The 15,495-nt window shown below is 33.7% G+C and overlaps 1 long non-coding RNA gene across 2 annotated transcripts; it reads left to right on the top strand.

Moving 5' to 3' along the window:
- The first annotated feature begins 305 nt into the window (after positions 1-305).
- On the top strand, positions 306-15,214 carry LOC148223339 (uncharacterized). 2 transcript variants are annotated; one of them, XR_015804535.1, is made up of 3 exons: positions 306-461; positions 2,421-2,688; positions 4,044-15,203. It is a non-coding gene; the product is annotated as an uncharacterized LOC148223339 (long non-coding RNA). The 2 variants fall into 2 exon arrangements; XR_015804536.1 differs by having other exon boundaries at positions 308-461; positions 7,063-15,214.
- Positions 15,215-15,495: the final 281 nt, after the last annotated feature.

A 15,495-nucleotide genomic window follows, 5' to 3' on the forward strand; every position in this document is an offset into this window, starting at 1 on the left:
TTATCGTAGCAGATGTACTTCACCATAGATTTTAAGATAATTGCAAGAGGTATTTTAAAGCCAATAATATATATTACCATTATTATTATTATTATTTCCAAAATGAAAATATAATGATTGTGGAATCACAATAGATATTAAATACCTGTTGTACATAACTTTTCATGGGCTAGGATGTACTGTATAGAACAATAGAAACTACAGAAAAAGAACACAAGAAGGATGCAGATTACTACTCTCCACGACTTATTTAACAATTAACACTAACATTTTTTCCAGCTATTTTTCTTTCTTTTTTTTAAATGTATTTCTGTCCACTGTATGAAAAACATTTTCCTATTAATTTTCTTTTCATACATAACATCTCACTAACATACCACAAAGAGGTGCTCTAAACACACAGTAGCTGCTGAGAGCAACTCTACCAAGAACAGACAGAACTGCTGCAAGCTCGCCTCAAGGTAGGGGTTTGTGATTTTAGTACTCTGTTTTTTAAGTAAAAATATTTCTCATGGCAGTCATTGCAATAAAACTTGTGTCCAGCAGTCAGAACTTAAAATAATGAGATTCATAGCTGTCACCACATTAACAAGTTAGGCAAGATTTATTCCGTGGAATAGATTTAGGCAGAATACTCAGCTATCGATCATCTCATTTTTCATAAATAATCTATTCAGTTGAATAGAATGTCTTTTTTTCCCCTGAAGTAATAACTATGTAACGAGTGACTCTGGCACAGTTTTACAGAGGTTTCTGTCCTGACAACTGTGGTGCATGTGTTTAAATACAATTTTTGTAAATTATTCTGTTGTCTACAGCTTCTTAACTTGCGTATGTAAAGATAAACATATATACAAGTCTTCACACCATCAGCAGTGAAAAAATAAATTTCCCTTGAAATTTAATTTTAAGTCTTCCTTTAATCCAATTGAAATTAGTTTTGTAATCGCAGATAAGTTTGAAAAAATTTCCTGAATCCCATCACTATTTTGACTGTCAGAGAGAAAAAGTGTGGCTGAGGCAGAGAGCCCTGAACACTGCATTATTCCTCATCTGTATCACTTCATACTAAAACAAATGGGGATGAAACTTGATTGCAGTCACTGCAAGAAATGCATGGCTTTGACCTATTCAATCAAAAGCAGAGTCACCTGCTGTAATGGCATCATCTGTGATGTCTTCATGTAGGTCTACAATTACTTGGAGGCCACTGGAGGTAAAAAAAATCTGCAATTCAAATACTGGAAAACTGAATTTAAGCATAACACTGAAGGAGTATTTTTTTCATTTTGAGGGGAAATCTGCATCTGAATAGAGCTGAAAGAGTATAGTTCTCGTTTATTTGAAAATACTACTTGAACAGCTCTATTTTAGTCATCATTTATTTCTGAAAGTGGTGTACATAATACCTAGTATGTCCCCTTCTGGTGTCTTCATTTTCTCTTATGTAAATTAAAGTTTATCTATATATTGGATAATTAACAGTTGTCCTAATGGACCTGTTTACTTATGAAGAGATATATTTCATTCTCGAGACACTTTAATTTCAACTTCAAAATTGAGCTATGTATTTGTATTCAAATGTGAAAATATGTGGATGCTTTGGAGCATTCAATTTGAAAGCTTTCAAAGATGATTAACACTTTGTTTCAATTTTATTTATACTGTAAAGAATCAATTCTGTATTTTGAAATATATATATATCTGTATACTGCCTGCGGTACTCTATATTTATAACTGAGAAAGAAAGGAAAGAGAGAAAGAAAGAGAGAAAGAAAGAGAGAAAGAAAGAGAGAAAGAGAGAAAGAGAGAAAGAGAGAAAGAGAGAAAGAAAGAAAGAAAGAAAGAAAGAAAGAAAGAAAGAAAGAAAGAAAGAAAGAAAGAAAGAAAGAAAGAAAGAAAGAAAGAAAGAAAGAAGGAAAGCTCCAAAATTATGTTCCTGCCACTATGATCTATATTTAATAAATGATTTTCAAAAAACTAAGAGTTTTATTTCAGCAGGCATTACCCATCTATAATTGAAATATCATTTGTGCTAATCAAAGTCTGCATGGTGATATAATTGTTTTGAAAGCTACACAGCACTGGAATACACAAATTATTTTGGGTCTGCTAGATAATTAGGAATTTAATCTGAATTCTCAACTCTAAAATATACAGACTTACTGTACAGGTTCCAGCTACACACAGGAGAGATGCAGCACAATTGTTTAAAGACAAAACCAGGAATACTAGAGATATTGAAGCAAATTTTTGCAAAAGAAGTAAGATAAACATTAACCTTAGATATATTTTTCAGACTGTACATATGTCTCAAGTGTTTGAATGATAATACGTGTTCACATTTTTGCCTTGGTATCGTCATTGGGTCTCTTTTTAAGGGCTTATTAAGTATTTTATTCTATTATCTTTCTGTCTAGATGCTTGCTAATTGAAGGTTCTTTAAAGGCTCTCTGACTATAGAAAGCTTAGGCTACATTGCCTGAAGTTGCATTAAGCAGAGCCTCATCAGCATTCAGCACCACTACCACAGCATAAAGCCTGGAAGAAGTGGAAAAAAATTACCTATTGAAACATAAGAAGAGAAGATGAAAAGAGGCCAGCAAGAAAAAAGAAAAGCTCCCCATTTCTCTTCTGAAGCTTCTTTTTCTAATGGATCCCCCTCCCAAGCAATGCTGCAAATGGCAGGTGATGTGTTCTGCAAATAGATCAGCAATGTCACTTCTAAAATTGCACTTTTTGGCATTCAGGTGTTGAAGCCAGTCAGCTGGTAGCCAGGTTTTATCCAAGGCTGTATTACAGAAAAAGAGTATATGTTAGATCATCTAGCAGCAATTACAGTAAAACACCTCTGGCTTGAGACAGAATCACTGTTACTGTTGCTTCCTGCAGTGAATTCTGTCACTATCATATTTGCTTCCTTTTTCACTCCCAGGTGTCAGATATACTTGGCTAAGATTATTTTGCTGGGTTGAATTAGTCCCACAGCTTCTTCAGACACTGAAATGACTGTTATCTCTCCAACTATTCTCATGCATTGAGATCTCAGTGAAAAATCACAAAGATATATATATCAGATTATATTTTAAAAGGTATTGAAAAGTAATTAAGTAAATTATGAGATATCCATTGTTATACTTACTTTAGTCACAAATGTAATATTTTCCTCTTTCTTTTTTTTTCTTTTGCCATAATAATCACTGCAGCAAGTTTTAAATGCAATGAACCCTCCTGCTATCTATGATGGAGAGAACACAGAAATTGATTTATCATATTGATTTATGATACTGTGCAAAATTCAGGTGCAGTCATAAAATTTTGCTAGTTTAAGAAGTCTCTAGAAAGAAAATAAGGAAGAAAGGAAGAATAAAAAGAATCAAAGGAAGAAAGAATAGAAAGTACAAAAATCATAATATTCTCCTTCTCATATGTAAAAAGTATAAGGGAAATTTGTGCGTACACAGATACTATAATGAAATATTTAGTTGTTATTTTCAGTTTGTGTAACACTTGCTCATCACACTAATTACCTAATATATTTGTATGCTCCTGTTTGTGCCATTTATTGTTTACTCCCTCTATAATTCTGTGTGGTTTATGTATTAATGTTCTGTCATATCTTAGGTCTTATGCAGCTTCGTGAATTATTTTCACAGGCTATCCAAAGAATCTAGAAATACTGTAAGGATAACTTATGATTTTTCCATGAGGCCTTTTCCCATGAGCCTTTAAAGGGTTTCAAGAGCTGGGAAACAGAGATACTGTTTTGGGAGAAATGTGGGGCAAGGGTCAAAGCACACATGGTGTTGTTGCAAGTTGAGTGGATTACATGGAGAGGTTTGGTGATGGTGTGAAGAATTGCAGCTGCAGCAGGGAGAGACTGAGAAAATGCAGGAAAAATGTGGTTTTTTTAAGGAAAATGAGAGAAAGGATTAATAAAATTATTCATATAAAACATGGAAAGAAATTAGGAGGTCTTCAGGCTCTTTCTGCTCTAACCTCTCCCCTGTCCTTTCATCCAAATAATTTCCTTGGTTTCCTAGGTATAGACATTTCTGTGCTCCTGATGGCAGTCATGAAGGAAGAGTTCCCTTGCTCCTATCTGCCTCTTCATTGCCTCAAAGTCTGACTTTACTTAGAAGGCAAAGAACCTCATTGATCCAGAAAAACTGCTCTTCATATCTTTAAGAAAAGTATATTAGAATGCTCTGATTTCTCATTCTTTCAGCAGGTGTAGAAAATGACAGGGATCCAGACTTCAGGTCCTCACTAGGGAAACTGATTGTCTGGAGTCTTCTAAAAATCCAAAGGAGGTATACACAGTATTGCAGGAGAAAAAAAAATTAAAAGATTTTTCTATTAGCTCCCTAATGTCTTTGAAAAGTCATCTCTGCTCTAGCAACAGCAATAAAGACTTATTCCAAGGAAAAGATCAAGCCTTATGCTGGAGCTTAGTGGTTTTTACTTAGTGAATTTCTGCTTTCATTTAAATAACTGATGCAAACAGTATAATTTTTCTATGTCTGGTTCACCCTTGCCCTTTTATGATCAAAATCTAATTTGTAGTTTTGGCTCAGGCTCTAGACACCCACTCTTCGAAGAATGAAAATGACCATAGTCATAATGCTCTCAAATTTTCAACTGAAAGCATACAGGAAACTTTTCCTCCCTCTGCTCCTTTTAATAATAATAATCTTTCTCATCTGTATCTGAACCAGAGACGTGTTTTTCCAATAAATTTAAATAATAAAAAGAATTTTCCACTATGTCTATGCTAGTTTCATCTATTGCAACAGCTCTCTGTTGGGAGAGGGACAGAAGAGCAGTATAAATTTTTGAGAATCAAGACTAAAACATATTTAAGCAAAAAAAAAATATCAGATTTACTCTAAACCATAAAAAATTGAAATAATTTTGTAACTCTTGAAAAGAGGATGTCCATTTGTTCCATTTTCTGTGTCACAGGGTTTTGGTTTGGTTTGGTTTGCTATTTTTATGGAAGCATTTTTTCAAATACCAATGAATTATTTTTGTAATTTTAAAAGCAAGTATAATCAAAAACCATCTGAACCAAATAGCAGAATATGATTTCCCCGGTTGGTTTGATTTTGTATTTCAATACCTAGCCTTCATGTAAATATTTGCCTTTTCACTTTCTGCAAAAATTTATATGCAATAGTTTTTAAAACTAGCTTAAATTAGGTATTGGATAAAAAAAGGACTGAACTGCAAGTCCAAAAAAATTTGGAGCTAATATTTTTGAGCTTAGAATAGCTTTTAAAATGGATGGATTGCAAATGACTTCTTGTGTGGCCTGTAGTTGTCTATGCATGGGACAACTCCACATGTTGAGGATCTACAAAGCTGTCAGGGTCTGTGAGGTATTGATACTGGGATGAAATTTCAGTATAGGAGCCATATGCAATGAGCCCTCTTCATATTTAAAGTGGATGAAAATGAAATCTAAACCAGAGCTTGATTGACATGGAAACTGCATTTTACTTACTGGTAACAGTAATTCTTCAATCAACAATGACAATTCCTCTCTTATGAGGTTATTCTTGGATTAGTCGAATGCCACAGGAAGACTCCTCTGCTAACCAAACCAAATGCTGTTTTTTTCACACTGTAATGTTAAGTAGTTTGTTTCTACTTTACCGAGATCCACTAAAGAAAATTATTAGATCTACATGCACCATTTGATAGGATGGAAATTAGATGCCAGCAGTAGAACACTTTCCTATGAACAGCGTTTCACAGTCTGCACCAGCATGTGCTTTCATCAGATGTTTGGTATTCCTCTGCCTATATATGTTTTTTTGAGAAGTCACAGCCATCCTATGATAAAGTCTTAAACTCATCCAGATTTTCCTATGAATTTTAAAATATGTTTATGGCTACGAATACTTATATCAAGATGTGGCCTGTTGAATTATTGAAGATGACAACACATTTTCACTTTCACTAACCTGTGAATCTAACAGGATATTGACAGCACTTACCAAAATTTCTGCTCTGTATTCAGAACAAGTTTATCCTTCAACAAATATGAGTTAGCTGAGGTGATAGTCAGGATAACATGTTCTTTATAAAGCCTTTCCTTTTAAGGCTTTATAAAGCCTGACTTGAATCAGTACACTGGAAATGGGACCAGTATTTTAATCTAGCTCAGATAAAGAGGTAGAATTAATTGTTCAATCTCTTTTCAAATCATTGATACCACTACTAGAGCTGATTACTACCATTCTGAATCCTCCAGGACTACAATTAGCTTATATTATTCCTTCCTGAATATACTATTCGGTAATATAGGCAGGAAAAGGATGTTAAAATCCAATCCTCCATGATGAAGCCATATTTTAATGTGAAAGTTAGGCCTACAAAACGACATTTTTTAGAGACCAAGAAAGTATAACTTTCCATACGAATTTTCTATTCTGATTCTTCTATTTTATTTACACTTTACACACACTTTTACACAATAATGTACTTTAGTATCTTCCAGGAAAATACTAAACAACATGACTTTTACTTGGTAAAAGTACTACCCCTGCTGCTAAGTGAGCTTGTTGTTTTTATTCTCTACCATTGTATAATACCATAGATATGATTCAGTGTCTCTTTGAAAGCAATTTTTTTTCCTTTTTTATTTTTTGTGTGTATGAATTAGGAACATCAAACACCTCAACTTACATTTCTAAGCAAAAAAAAAAAATAGAAAATCCCATACCTGTTTGCCAGTTGCTGATACCTGATGATGCACCATTTCAGCATTCAACATGAAAAAGTGTCTATTTTTGGTTAATCTGAACTTAATACATGCTGTGACTGAGTCAGCAGCACCTTCTTTATAAAGCAAAGTAGTGTAGCAACCAGTTTTTTAATGTTGCAAAACATTCTAACAATTTTAATAATTTCTGCAGCAAAAAACAAACTCTCTTCAATTGTCATAAATGAATGGAGAAAGACACATGAAAAGGGAGAAAGAGTGTAAGAGCCCAGATTTTTCATTCCTGTCCAGACTTGCCTTAACAATTTCCTGATGATCTCTTTGAAATACAGGTATAGTCTGAGAAGCTGCTCCTGGCTTTGAAGGTAGAAGCACACTGCACTGTGTACTGTATACACATAACTCCAAAAGCAGTAGCAGATCATGAAAAGAAAGTGGCAATGCAGACTTGAATCTGAGGAGTGGGCTGAACTCTCACAATAACTCAAGTATACTTGAAATTTAGATCATTGCTGTGAAATAAGAGGATTGGTCAGGTCACAAAAACAAATGGGACAATATTATTGAAGAAACAATAGGACTATGAAGTTACAAGGCATTATAAAACCCAAAGTTTTGAATACTTAATTCTGCTTTGATTTGATTATGTCATCTGTTGAGACAACCAAGACCTGTTGAGCTGGACTATAGCCAAGAAATGCTTGTATTGATAATGTGCTCAATAAATGCTGTTCTTTCTCGCCTAACACTGAAACGTCTTTTTGATTAAATGAAAAGAATCTAGGATCTTATCTATTGATGATTTAAGTTAATGTGTTCTGATGAGGAAACAGGATAAGCAAGGTAAAGAGAATACTCCAAGTAATCTCCATTCCATTAAGATAAGGTCTCAGTGCTTCACTCCATTTTGTCGTTTACTTAGGTAATTTTGTTATGAAAGGTTAATATACATAGCAGATGAATTATGTGTCAGCACTTCATGAACTGGAAAAAGGTTCTGAGTGATAAAACATAAGATATAGATATGAAGAATTCCAAATGAGAATTCCAAAAGACAGCTGACAGTCATCTGTGGAGTTTATATGTTTTTAGAGGTGTGCTTTTTCTATTATTCCTTTTTTTTTTTTTTTTAATCCTGTGTGGCATATATACATGAGATTATTTCTCATTCTTGCATGTTCTGACTATTAATTAACATACTGGGAAATAACAAAGAGTGGATTTTCAGAACACTCCAGAACCTGTGTAAATCTGGACAGAAAGTGTCTCTCCTGAATGCAGAGGTCTGGAGGAGAAATTCTGGCTTGATCCAGAATGACTGACTCTAAGTGTCAGGAATGGTACAACTGGGGCAAGGCTTTGAATGAGTCATTTTGCTTTTCAGAATGGTCCATGAAGTGCTGTGGAGAATACAGCAACTGAACTGCTGCAACACTCAGGCTGGCACATTTTCAGTGACAGTGCTATCTACCTCTACACTGCATTGCAGTAAAGAATGTAAACTTTCACTTGAAATGTGATTAAAAGGACTGTGAGCAAGTTGAGAGTTCTCTAAACAAAGAGAATTTCCCTTCATTTCATGAGCTGCAATGGTTAATGCTCTTCCCATAATGCAAAATTTTTGGTGAAGGAACTACTCTGACTGGAGTTAGTTCAACTAGTTTATCTCTGTTGGGAAAAATACAGAATGACTGCATGTATTGTCAAACTCATACAGTGAAGAAACCGGAAGTTTGGTACTTCACATACTTGCCAAATGGTGCCATAATTTATTATTGTACATTACCCAGGGTTTACTTTCTGGGTGATTTAATTTCCTTTCCTCAAGAGAATTTCTACAGAAAATATTGTGGAAGAAACTTTGCAGAGTTACTCTCAGTTCCTACCCACTTCTAATATAGTTCATTATCAACCTCAGAAAGTGTCTGATGTTGTAAATCAGTAACGTGTAGCAGAGGAGCTTAGGGAATATTATATTTATTTGTACTGACCACAATACTGCTATAATTTTCTCCAGGCTGATGCTAGAGGCAATTTGTTTTAGGTTGAATTAGCTGACATTTCCTTTTGTACTCAAAATTCAAAGAGTACTTTTTCCATCAAGGGTAACAAAATTCAGTATCCTGTCTGTTTCTTAAATTCAAGATATTCCTTTTCCCCAAAGAGTTATATATTGAAAAACTACAAAGTAGCTAAGTGTAAAAGATTAAGAATGAAACGCACTTAATTAAAAAAAAACATTATCCCAACTTAGGATAAAACAAAGCTTTGCCCCTCTCTATTGATTCTTTGCTTATTTTAGTGTTACATTAAATTTGAAATGAAACCATCTGTAGGCATAACAAAGCGACGTTTACCTCTTGCTTTAGAGAATTATCTAGCACCGTACATTTCAGCTATAAAATTGTTAATGTGGAAGGCCAAAATTTAGAATGAGAGAGACAAAGAACTAACTGTAGCTAAAATGACAGGAGTAATGTAATTCTATTGTTATTAATATTAGTCCATATCATCCTGTTCACCTGTAACTCAGGTTTGGCATTGCCTCTAGGATTTATTGCTAAACATTAAACCTCAGCATGAGTCCTTTCCATCCTTTCATAAGATATTCAGCCTTTCTACATAGCTTTGAAATCCGAGTACTTGCATCCCAAAAACTTTTGTCACTAGTGAGGCTCCAGGAAAGTTTCCTTTTCCCTGACCATGTATGTGAGAAATAGACTTCTCAACAGAAAAGGACTCCAATTAGCAGCCAAAGTAAAAAATTAATTCAAAGTATTCAAGCTTAAAACTATCTGCAGGTTGATGGATATGGCGCAATATATGAAATGTCAGCAGATCCTGATTTAGGATAAAGCTGAATATATGCCAGAAAAACAAACATGTTTAATTAATCACACATACTTCTTTGATAATTCAAATTGAGTTATGGTACAAGGATTACAGAAACACCAAACAAAAAAAAAAGATACTTTTAAGACATCCAAACCAGGCTGTTGGCCTCTACCCAACTGGAATTTTACTGCAACATTGGATGAAGTTTATTAGGAAAAAGGAAGAAAAAAAGGGTTTTGCTTCTCAGTGAGAAAATGGAGACATTGTTAGAATGACTAGGATAATATAAATCTCTAAAGTTAAGTGGGTTTTAAGAATTGGGAAAGAATGAAGACAACTAAATTTAAAATTTGTTTGATTTTATTTGGTGTCTCAGCCAGAAGTCTTTTTTAAGGATACCAGATTCTTCGATCTGGTGTGTTTGCTAATTCAGGAGAGATGATGGTCTACACTTATGCTTGTTTTCTTTCATTAATGATAAAAAATGAGCCCAAGCTAAGACAAGAGAATGAAAAATATGGCATATAGTGAATGCTTTTTTATTTCCTGACTATTATGGAGCATGGAAAATTTCCTTTTTAAAAATATAAACTAATGTCACCAGTTTCTCCCTCCTCTCACTCTTGTTTAAAACAAGGTAAATTTAACAAATTTACTGTGTTACCAGAGATTGCCTACAGAAAAGAAACCCCAAATTCTATTTCTTTTCTTTAAAAAAAATGGAGAAGTTTCATTAGGTTACTTTTTAAACTTACCTCAGTAATCCTGGAATTTTCTGATTCACTGCTCAAGGACAAATCATTTACCTGTAGTTTTTTTACTTCCCTCAATTTCTTAATTCTGCAGGAAATGTGTAGATAATGGGTTTTCATATAGGTATATTCAGAGACAATAAATATTTTCTGTATAGCAGTGGCTGTATCATTGGATTTTTGTACTCTTCTGTTATGTAACTTGATATCAAGATCTGCCAGTTTGTCACTTGTTATGATCTTGTTTTGAGATAATTTGTTGCACTTCTCTCTTTCACTTGAAATCAACATGATAGGTTTGATACATATGAAATATTTATAAAATTTAATAATTTCAAGGAGCTTTTCTGTTTGCTATTACTGCTGAAAATTTTTAGGTACAGTTCTGTTTTACATTGAATTCTGAGCATAACCATTTAGATGCAATAATTTATGTCTGTGAGAAATTAGACTCATGAACATTTATTTTCTGAACATTGCCATAACTAGATTTCTGTAGAGTAACTTCTAATTTACATTAATTGAAATTATATTTAATCAGCTCATTTTCCTTGCACAATTCATTAGGGACTGCATAGATATTAAGTCTAAACACTGATCTGAAAATTTTTATATTCAGTTTTCTCAATTTTCAAGTCTGCTATTTTGCCAATATTTGGAAATCAGCATAAAATAATTTTGCTTTAAAAACAGAAAAAAAATAGAGCTCTTCACAGGCTCACATGGTCTTTCATTTTGGAGCAGATTCCTGTATGAGCAATGTCTCCTGGAATCATTGGATTCTGCTTAATAATATAGTTCTTAAATAAAAGTATTATCAGGTTTTCTTTTTCCTCGTCTGTTTTTAATCAAAAGAAAACTTTTCTACAGGATTTTAGTTTAACAACCAGTGTCTCCACTCTGTGTAGAAATGTCAGAAAACCAAATTACATTTCTAGCTTTTGTAGTCCCACAACAGTATTTTAAGAAGCATCATGAACAGAATAGCTTATGGAACACTCTCAGGATGGACTAATGCATCCACAATATGGTTTGCTTATATAGACTGAAAAAAGGAATAAATATTGTCTATTTTGTCTATCTACAACAGACATACCTATTTAATCAAGGAATGAAACTCTTTTTTATTAAATTCAAATATATTAACACTTGGAGTATCATCAAATTGCATTAATTAATTTTGCAAGTGACACAAAATTGTTAGAGGTGGGGCTGGGAAGTGGACCAGGGCAGGGCACCTCACAAGGCTGGAGGAATGGACTTATAGGATAACTTTATGAAATTTAGCATAGGCAAATCAAAGTCCTGCACCTGGGAAGTGAGACCCTCGAGACAATGCAGGCAGGAGACTGATCAGCTGGGGCACAGCTCTGGCTCATGGGACCCTCAGGAAGAAAGTGACCTGAACATGAACCAACAGAGTTTCCTGGCAGCAGAGGAGGTCATCAGTGTCTGGGGCTGTATTCACTGCAGTAGAGCCAATATTCTGGGGAAAATTACCATCCCCCTATATCTGACACCTCTTAGCCCACACTTAGGTGCCGTGTGCAGTTTGGGTCTCAATTTACAAGAAAACCTGAGTACAATTTACAGGAAAAATACTGATAAACTCCAGAGGACCGCCAAGATAATTTGGGTATGGAGCACATGGCCTGTGAGGAGCAGCAGAGGGAACTGGGGTGGCTTAGCAGGGAAAGAGGTGGCCTGAGAGGGATGGGGTAGCAGCCTGGCAGTACAGCTGAGGAGGAGATTGAGCAGGAGGCTGGACTTATGCAGAATTTTATTCCAGTAGGAGACCCATAATATGAACCAATTAATTTGTATAGTATAGCTTGTCTAATATGATACATGGAAAATTGATTATTAAATTATTGTATTGTAAATCTGTGCTGAGTTTTAGGTAGATCTAGGTCTGGGGAGGCTATGCTTTGTTAATTTGGAACATCTAATTTTCCTTTCTAAGAAGTCAACAGCCAAAAAAAAAAAAAAAGACTGAAAGAAGCCTTAGTGAAACCTTTACATAGATATAAAATAGTTTCTTATCTTTTTACTTTGGAAGCTTTGAGCAGCCAGCTATTTTCCAGCACAGCTATTGACAATTCAAAATACCTGAAACAAACCCTCTTAAACTAGCATTAGAAAAAGAGGTTTCCATACTCACTGTGTTTTCATTTAATATTCTTGATATTAATACATTATTTTAATAGAATATAATAATAGTAGATTTCTGTATGACAGGAGCAAATTTTCATTTAAAATAAGACCATCCATTATGATCAGAGACAGGGTATTTGAACTGAAGATCACTACTCAGCTAAAATAAAAATAATGAAAGTGTCATCTCTAATAGAAAATGTCATATGAATACACGACAAGTGGTATATATTCCAAATGTTTTCTATAAGTCATGTATGCAGTTTTAGATTTTAGAATTTAAAAAGCTCTTTGCTACTTTTTAAGTGGCATGGGACACTACACATTACATCCATATTTTTATTTTTCTTTGAGGCATTAGAGTCCATAGAGCTATGTATCTGTTTTCATTGACAATAGGCAACCACTGAAACAAATATGCATTAAATGTACAAAGAATAATTATAAATGGAAGAACATAAAGCTGTAATTGACTCTAAGGATTACTGCAACATAGAAAATTCAGAAAGGACTTTGAGTCATCTCTGAGTACTCGTGTGACCCCTGGACTAAATATCAAAACCTTGGGCTTACTTGGAAAACAACCATAAAAGGAAAAAGAATATTGTGACCCCATTACTTGGTACAGTTTTGCACATTAAAAATTCCTGTCTCATACAACAAGGCTAGCATGGCATTTTGTAGCTATGTTGTCAGTATTATAGATAGAATGCATTTTAAATTATAAAAAGTTTACAGAGAAATGAAAAATAGTAAAAATACTTACTGTGGTGAAACAAAAAAGTGTTTATTTTTGTCTGTTAATCATACCTATTTTTTTGTTATAAAGAAGCATGTGAATAACCAAGAATCATAACAATATTTTAAAAATTTGGTTAATTTCCCACCTACATACATACATTTTTTCACATACATTTTCAATGAATGTTCATCACTCAAGTGTCTGGAAGACAAAAATTGATGATAGCACATGTATTATTCTGTAATCAGCTGTATAATGAACTATCAGTCTCTAGACCAATGGAACTTTTATGGTACAATTCTGTACACTTACTGCCTTGGAAATTCTCCCTTCAATCTATAGTACACCCTCGTACTTTTTGCTAAACTGAGAAAGGAAGAAGAGTGAGATTTGCTGTGAATGAATCCATATTCATCAAGATGAAATTTCTTTGGAGAATTTTTGATGCAGAATAGGCCTAGGCTCATTGGCTTAGGCAGGTCTTAAAATGCTACAAAAAGCATTTATTCACTTTCACAGGCTAAAGAGGAAAACTGGGGAGTTTACTTCTACCAGTCTGCAGTCCAATTTGTGAACACTATATAGGGTCTCTGACTCATGTGAAGAAATGCTATCTATGACTGTGCATTATGGTTTTTATGGGCTTGGAATATGAAATGAATGCTGGAATGAAATAAAGAAATTAAAAATTCAAACAATTAATACATTCCAACCCAGTATCCTCTTGTGATTTTTGTGTCAGGGTACACAACAGAGTGAGGTTTAAACAGTTTATCATTGGAACAACAATTAATTTTAAAAAATCTAGGGGAAGTTTTAGAATTAAACCTACCAGAAGTGGCATACTACTCACCAAAAATTAAATATTTAAAGAATTTGGTCTTAATGAAGAATTTAGGCTTTATATATCATGAGGTACATAACACTAAGGAAGAGAGACAACATTTGTTGTTAAAATTGCCAAGAGACTCAACTATTAACCTTAGGAATCTGTGGAAATATTAATATAGTTAAACGTAGTGTGAAGGAGGATCCTATTTCTCTAAGACACACAAATGCTATCTTCAGTGTCCAAACATTTCACCAGTGACATTGTGCTGTCCTAAATTGTCCCTGGACCCTCAGGACCCTGTAGTTTCTTTGTTTACATATTGCAATCATGGATTACATTTTTCACGTGATTTAAAAAAAAGTATTATATTTATTTTCTAATATCTCAGATGTGTTGTATTTTCCATTTGCATAATATGATCTTATTTTATTTTGGGAAGTTGGTGGCTTCCTTGATGTTTAGCAGTACACAAATATATTGCAGAGGAATAAAGTAGAGTCTAAATTGAATGACTAGTCATTGTGTCGTTAATGGAAAATGGTTTAAAAGTATGTTAAGAAAATTTATTTCTGAACTCTCAGAAATAAAATATTTGAGAACTCTATTTTCAAACTTTTAATGTCTAACAGGTCATTATTGGATTGAACAAGGTGCTGTGTGAACAGAAGTTACAGTAGTTTATTCAAGATCAAGATTCTTTGTCTTCTCTTGAGTACAGGATGAAGCTTCTTTATTTTTGCATCTGCAATGAATACAGATAAAGGAGCTTCGATTTTTTGCTTTCTGCATCAGGAGCTTGATCCAAGGCCAGCTCAGTGGAAATGCTGCTATTGATTTCAGTAGCTTTGGATCAGCCTGTAATTCTGTTGTGACTGGATTGAAAACCAATATATTTATCTTTTTGGAATTCTACTGATGTAGCGTCTTTTAAAGGGTTTTGTTTAATTCTTTTCCTGATGCAATTCAGGTAATTATTCAAATAATTCAACTTACTTCCTATTTAACATATTGTTATCAGCTGTCAAAATAATTAACTACTCAATATAAATTTAAGCACTTAAACTGACAAAAATGTTGCTGATAAGAATAATGGAAGAAACAGAAAATCAGGAAAAAATTTACAAGGATAATTCAAACCATTTCATCTGTAAATAATGAGAATTTAATGAGGTTGATATTCAAAAGGCTCTCACTTCTTAGAGTATAAAGCATTCATTTTTCACATTAATTGTCTTTTTAGTACCATTTTTAAGACACTGAAAATAAAATGCTTATGTGAATATAAGTTGTTTTCATGAAACTTTTTCTCTGGTTCTAGAAAAAAAATTTCACCTATGAACTTCTGAAAAGAACATTTCATCAAGTGTCTAATCTGTCAGAAAAGGAAGTCAAAGCTCAGGAGACACATACCCTATAAACAGTAGGCTGGATCTTTTAATTGAAAATCTGA

Source organism: Sturnus vulgaris, chromosome 6, assembly GCF_052056855.1.
Source record: "Sturnus vulgaris isolate bStuVul1 chromosome 6, bStuVul1.hap1, whole genome shotgun sequence".
Lineage (NCBI taxonomy): Eukaryota > Metazoa > Chordata > Aves > Passeriformes > Sturnidae > Sturnus > Sturnus vulgaris.